The sequence below is a fragment of the Abramis brama genome (assembly GCF_963993115.1).
Source record: "Abramis brama genome assembly, chromosome: 17".
In the NCBI taxonomy this organism is placed as follows: domain Eukaryota; kingdom Metazoa; phylum Chordata; class Actinopteri; order Cypriniformes; family Leuciscidae; genus Abramis; species Abramis brama.
The window spans coordinates 20,925,564-20,933,115 of record NC_139979.1 but is presented as its reverse complement, the minus strand read 5'-3'; the positions used below and the strand labels follow the sequence as shown (position 1 = coordinate 20,933,115).

General features: G+C 37.9%; 1 long non-coding RNA gene across 1 annotated transcript; it reads left to right on the top strand.

Moving 5' to 3' along the window:
- The first annotated feature begins 388 nt into the window (after nt 1–388).
- Nucleotides 389–1,341, top strand: LOC311067410. Its single transcript, XR_014603224.1, has 2 exons — nt 389–497; nt 667–1,341. It is a non-coding gene; the product is annotated as an uncharacterized lncRNA (long non-coding RNA).
- The last annotated feature ends 6,211 nt before the right edge of the window (nt 1,342–7,552 follow it).

Sequence of the window (7,552 nt, the reverse complement as noted above, 5' to 3'; positions counted from 1 at the left end):
TTATGTCTGCTTTTTGTTCTTTATTTAAACACTACTGCTGTCAGTGTTACATCTTCCAATACATATCGGAATGAACACAGCACACTCAAATTTCACTTACGTCAAAATATCGATAGTGAGACCTGGATGTTCAGTGCATATAGCAAAAGGTGATTTGACTGACCGTTTGTGTGTGAAGCAATCCTGTATCACATCATGAAACTGCAAGTTTTGTGTAACCTACTGTGCATTGGCCTATTGTATAATCTTTACACTGTACTGGCTTCTATTGCTTCACAATTATATACACAATTATATATAAAGCACAACATAGCAACTGAATTAAACTGACAGAGTAAAAGACAGACAAGATGCTTAATAAAAAAGAATGGTGGTGACCCACTTCCTGTTGACTTCATTATCAGCTACCCATGTCTCATGCAAGACCAGAAGTGAACAGAAGTGAATCAGTAAAGATCTGACTGCGCCTGATGTGACAGTACACTTCTCACAATATGGTAATGTACTGTTCCTAATTATGCATTGAATAGATATATGTAATATGTAAGAGAATGTGTAACTGTTAAATGGTCGGAATTGGTTTATAAGTTAGTGACTATCTGTAATTTCTTATCATACTGTTTATGTAACTTTTTCACATTTTTGATTTGATACAAACATTCTTAGGTTCTAAAAATGCTGTCATTCGTGATCATGTTGAATCTCGTACTCCACACCTGTCTGAGTGAGATGGACATCCTGCACCCGTCTCAGCCCTGCACTGAAGCGGAAAACAAGAATGGTCACAACACTTTTCTTCAACGGCACGTACGGAACGACGCACCAACCGATCTGAAAAAAGAGAACTGGAAGATGTTCATTAACAAAATCGGCACCTGGAACAGGCCAGCTCAGTCATTCTTTGCCTTCAGTGAAAAAAACAATGTGACAGCTGTGTGTTCATCAGGAGGAAAGATGTATAAGGGCAACCTCTGCATCAGCAAGAAGTCTTTTTCCTTCATCACTGTTAACATTGACTGTAAGAATAAAATAGTCAAAAGTGTCAAACGTCAGAAACAGCATGTTATTCTTGCCTGTGATAAATTTAAAAACAAATGTCTCCCTGATCATTTTCAGGTGAATACAAAAAAGATGAAACCAAACAATAACAAACCAGACTGCAGTAAACTAAAGCTCAAGTCTATTTATGAGGAGTAAGTGTTTTCCCGGCTGTACTGTAACTCTGACCTTTTTCTGTTGGTTGATTTCCATCAATTGTTGATGGAAAAAATGTCATCTATAAAAACAACTTTCTCACTGTAACTGTTTTAACAAAATAAAGGCTTTTTTGTGTGTTCAGAACACATTTGTGTTAATTTCACAAGACATCCAGTATAAAGTTCTCTGAATGCCAAGAATGAATGCCTGAATTTTTTTGTGATAGCGCCACTAGCCAATTCTACTCCAACAGATGAGACCTGATTCAAACAAACAGATGCAAAGACTAGACCCACGGAAATGATTCATTTTTTATTATCTTTCCAGCTTATTTTGAACGTAAGAGCAGGCGTGACCATTTTGAACTTTCAAGGCTTTTGGTGTCAGCAGTCTCCAGTTATTATTTAGCTGTGCAAAAACCGTTCATTGTGCTGCTGGATGTTGTAAACTGGTATTTGTTTTTAAATTATTTTAATTTATTTACGCACTTATTAAACACACTAGTCTGTAGAGCAATTTTTTACCGTTTATTGCGCTTTGTTAAGTGTCAGACGTGAAGCTAAAGACGTGAAGCTGTCTCTTGCACAGACACAGAAAATAGTCTTTCTATCCAAGAAAAACTCATTTAAACGCAGTTGTTCATATATTGAAACAAAGGTTAAATATTTCAAGAGGTTTACCAACGGGTAGCCTACGTTTAGGGTTGGCTAGCCTATATCAATTAAATTTATACAATTAAACAACTAAATCATTAATTCAGATAGAGAATTGAATAGTAAGTGCTATAAAATAGTAGGCTATAAACTTCACCAAAAAAAAAACAGAAGGTCCTAGAATGCGGTCCTGAAACTGCAGCCTCCGGTATTGTGTGCAACCACTCAGCAGCACTGCACCACCTAGTGTCAGAATCTTACTATTACATTGCTTGTCCAAGATCCAGGATTTCGTTTAGATATGCAATGTAATGGCTTTCCAATGCCGTTGCCGTTGATAATAGGAGTAAGCAAGTTTAGAACGCGTACAAACAGAGTCCATGCAGACGGACGTAGATGCAAACAAATGTCTTTCTTTATTACTTGTGCTCCATTAAACATGATCTCAAAACTTGTCTTAACTCTTCTTGTGGCCTTTCCTTGTTCACACGTACACACAAAGCCATACCTTGTGGACAGCATAAGACTAAAATCCACCTTGCGAGCTACACTGCCGTGCGGTCAAAAAACTGTGTGCTTCCCAATTACCAACACACACTTGTTGCTCAGGTGCTCTAATTATACACAGCCACAGCACCAGCCAGTGGACAAAAACTTTACCATCCAAAAAATGGCTTTTACTTGCAACATACAAAGACAAAGATAAGAAAAATGCTCATTTAGGGCCCTATCATACACCCGGCGCAATGTGGCGCCATGCAAGTGTGTTTTGCAAGTTTTAGCCCGACGCAGTCATTTTCACGTCATTTTCACATCCTGCGCCATGTTGTTTAAATAGCAAATGCATTTGCGCCCATTTGTGCGCCAATGGGCGTGCTGGTCTGAAAACGATGTGTGTTCAGGCGCATTGTTGGCTCTTTGCTAGTTTGAGGCAACTGCAACTGGCAATTTTAAATTTGTTATTTAAAGGGCATATGGTGGGTGCACAAAGCGGGTACACTTTGTCCCGTAGATGGTCTGCTCTATCACATGCTTTAACCTCACACATGAGCAGATCCGTTTCCTCGCTAGAGAAGCGTTCAGTTTTTCCGCTTGCAAAAATCCACCATGTAATAGCAAATCCGCCATGGCGCGAGTGCAACTGTCTTTTAAAGGGAATGGCAGATGAGACTCTGGTTGGTTTATTTCACGTTGCGCCCAAAACGCACCCATTATTACTCATCAAGAGAATAGGGACAACCCTTTTAGACCATGCGCCGGGCGCGCCGACCATTTTTCCCGTCATTAAACTATCAAAAGTGGATTCGGACACGATCTAGCACTTGCGCCGTGCGCTTTAAAACAAGCGCTTAGATCGTTAAAATAGGGCCCTTAGAGTTATGAATTTAAATTTGAGTTCATGTTATTATGAATTTAGGTTATGAATTCATTATAAAAAAAACTTAATTTGTCAATCTTTTCATCAAATAATAGATTATATGTTTTCTTTAGGCCTATATAATAGGCCAAACATTAATATCCAAATAATAGAGTAGCCTACCTAAACTATAATTTTTAATCTGCCGAAAAAAGACAATGGATCATCCTATGGCTCACAATCAAAACTGATGGTTGACGTGTCACAACAAGATCCAGGCTTTTGGTCATAGACTTGGAGATTGAAACTCAAAGAGAGAAATAGCTCCACACTAAATTCTTGAAAAAAAGTAGAACAAAGAAGAAAGAGCGCGTTCCACAGACGTCAGCAGAGCTGTGGTTAGCATGCTATTTTTAGATGACTATATGAGTAGGGACCATGCACTTGATCATTGCTAAGCGTAGCCTAATAGTTTTGAGAAACATCTACTTTTTTCTCTCTTTAGGTCTTCAAAATGTTTCCTTTTTTGGTACTTTTGGCATTTGTTTTGCCTCAAAGTCACTCGGTGGATCCAAACTCTAAGCCTTGTATGCCAGCGAAGCACAACAACGCTCATAATGTTTTCCTCAAGCGCCATATTCCTGACGGGGTGCCAAAAACGTGGGACCAAAACGCATGGGAATCTTTCCTGAGGAAAATTAAAACGTGCGACAGACCGACGCAGTCGTTTTTCCGTGCCAGCGAGAAACAGCGGGTGGAAAATGTGTGTACTAATGCTGGAGGCAAGACCATGTCCGGTAACCTGTGTATCAGTAAAGAAAAATTCTCCTTCGTAACGGTACGGATCGATATCACTGAAGGCGCGTGTGGGATCAGAAACATGCGCAATGAAACCAAACACATCATCCTCGCTTGTGAAGAGATAGGAGATGCCTGTCAACCGGTCCATTTTGAAGGAAACCCAGAAAGCAGAACGCCAAGCAATAACCAGCTGGACTGCGGGGCTAAGGGGAGCTCGGGGACTAAAACTTCCGTGATAAACGTACTTTCTTTTCTGTGTACTTTGGTAGTGATGGTTTACATTTTGTAAGACTCGGAAAGTATGTTTTTAGTGCTACACATATAAAGACCTAAAAAGGCATCCTTTGTTGTAGCCTATTTATATTTGTTTGTGTTAATTTCTTATGATACAAAGGTTTAAAACATATTATATGGTTAATTGTGCATAAAAATAATAAATGAAGTACTTTTAAATCGACTGTAATTGAAGTTGTTGCCACAAACGACTGAACTGCATAACAATGTTTGGCTCGGATGGATCTTAGACGCTCTTCCTCTTCTTCTTCTGCAAATGTTTGGCCATGCTAAAGAAAGAAAAAAGAAGTACTAAACCTAATTCCATTCACGAATTGCACAATTGGTATTGCACAATAAGGTCCATTTGCTATGGGTTTTTAGAATTGTGGTTTAGACTTATACATAAGAGACGTTCATGTTTTGTTCTATGACAGAAATTATAGGCTACACAATAATACCTCGAATAAGAATGTTTGTAACAAAGGACTAGCCACAGGGATGTGAGTTTTCCTGACGAATCTGTGGCGAATTAAAATCATTTTACCAAATTTTGTTCATAAATAAAAACGCTTTTCTAAAAAAAATAAGTGCACTCTTTCTGTTTTTGGTCTAGAGCTGTCGATGACTCTAATTTCTGTCTTTAAAGGTTTTTGTGAAACAGGTGTTTTTTCTGTTAGGAAGTTAAGGTTGAACAGAAACCATAACTGAGACGACCGAGGTGAGAGAAAAAAAAAAAAACACATAAAAAATGCAGAAGTGATATGTTGTGGTATTGGGGAATGTAATTTAACATAATTGGGTGATTTGGGTCATGAATCTTTGATATCAGGTCAGCGTGAAGATATGGAGGACTGTTAGCCAATAACACATTTCTGACAAACAAACAAAATGTAACACTGTAATTTAGGTCTTAATTGATCCTCACCTCTTCTTTCATTTGAAATCTGGCTGCTGGTGCAATGTGAATTGTTTGTTTCACTCAGAAATCTTGAACAAGAAGTCTTGTTATTATTTCATATTTGCCGCCAGAGGGCTCTTGTGCTCCGTGTAGGCTATTAGGCTACTCAACAAACTGAACAAATTGATTCAGAACCTGAACAAAACACAAGTAAAAAAAAAAATAAAAATAATAATAATAAATTAATTATCCATACAGATTTAGCTTGAGCAGGATATATTTTACAAGCAAATACAGCAGTTGAGTTGTACTAAGAGTTGTGAAAGTAGGCTACTGATCTGCAACAGGCCCAGTTCTTGTCAGCTAAGGGTGTTTTTTTTTTTGTTTTTTTTTTGTATATAGCCTTTACTAGGCCTTCATCAAACTTCTCAACACACAGCCCACATCAGATTGTTTATAATCAATGCATAAATCACAAAAAAATTAAATAAGATACAATAAAATAAACCCAGATTAATACTATCTGTGTCTAAATTCTGATTGGGTGGGCAAGGCAGACACTGCAAACTCCCTCTGTAAAGACAGATTTTGTTACCATCCACGAGATGACACTAGTGCTCAAATTTAATTGCGCCGCACAAGACAGATTTTCCCCATTCACATTAGCAGTCATCCCTTTTTTGGGAAGTCAGACTGCTCGACTGATGGCAACAGGGTGAGACTTATATCTAGTACCCTTAGGACTATTATGAATTTTAACCTCAATACTATTTCTTTCCTTCTTTTTCATCACTTCTATATTTTTTATGTTTTTAAAGTGTTATCATGTGCAATTTCTGTGCCCCTACCATAAGCAAACATAACTGCAAAAATGATTCCTTGCATTTAATTAGGCTATAGCATGCAAACAACTGCATCATATGAGTACGACGTCCAAATACGCAGTATTCATGAAACAAGCAAACAATACCCCGATGACTGACTGCATTTGCTAAGATTCTGATCTCACAATCCACAGGAGCTGAGGAGCCACAAGGTATTACAGACCTCCTTCAGTTAGGCTGGTCGGGATGCTCAAACAAACAGAGCAATGTTTGTATAGCACCACAGAGCCACAGTATTAACACTTTTTCTGGGAAATCAAGGAAAAAAATACAGCACCTTTAACCTCTTCTTCAACTCTCCACTCATTAAATCACTTCCCTGGACTCTCCATGTGCAGTTATTGTAATGTGGTACAGGAATCTGGCCTTTCTTTACAAGCATTCCACATTTCCACCCTTTTTCTTTCTCGCATTGACTCTCCCCTATTAATTTCTTTCTTTTATCCCATATGGGCACACCAAATGTCTAACTAAATGTCTTATGGTTCTACACTATTTTGAGTAATTCATTTAAATATATATAAGAATCATTGAGACTCAGACACGATGTTGCTGTACATTTTATTCAATGAGATACATTTGATGCATTATATCCTAAGCACGCACCAGTCTTCAAGAGAACTCCCTGTTCATCCCTTTGAGACTCCACTGAACAACTATCAATCATGCCTTAAGCTCTGGCAAGCTGGCACTAACTTCAGTCAATAGGTCATGACACAATTATGACATTAGGCAAATCAATACATGCACACACCAGGCAGAGCCAGTAAATGTAACAAACAATTGGTTTTGAGGAGAAAGGAGGAAAGAATGAACTGAAAGAATGAGTGAAGAGTGAAAGGCAGGGGTGTACTGAGGGGTGGCAGTAGGGTAGAAAAGGGTGGAGTGTTGGAAACCGGGCTTGCACTTAAATTGAACTTTTATAGCCACAGAAAAACAAGAAAATAAGAGGTTTGTACATAAACTAAGGTGAGAGGCTGCATGGGAAAAGCCTCTTGCTTTTCTTCCCATGTCGGTTTCTATAATTATAGTTATAATTTTATTGTCATATTACGCTACTTATTACTTATTACTTTTTAATGCCTACTTATTACTATAAGGCTTATGGTGAGCTATAAAAGTAACTATGAACAAACACATACAGATAAAGAGTTGGTTGTACATGTAAGAGCAATGATGAACTGACTTGGAACTTGCGGTTCAATTAGTGAGTCATGATTCAGTGTTGATTCGGTATCCATTCAGACTTTTAAGGAAATGATTCATTAAAATAATTGACTCATAAGACTTGTTTGTTCATTAACTGCACCGATGAACCTTTACATACTCTTTAGATGAAGAAGAAGAAGTTCATTTATATGGCATTTTGGATCTAAATGAAGGCACGAGGACTCATAATAAAATATCAGACTCAGAAATCCCCCACTTAGAGAGACAGAAAGAAAGAGAGGAACAGATCTACCATACATTATAATTAAATTTAATG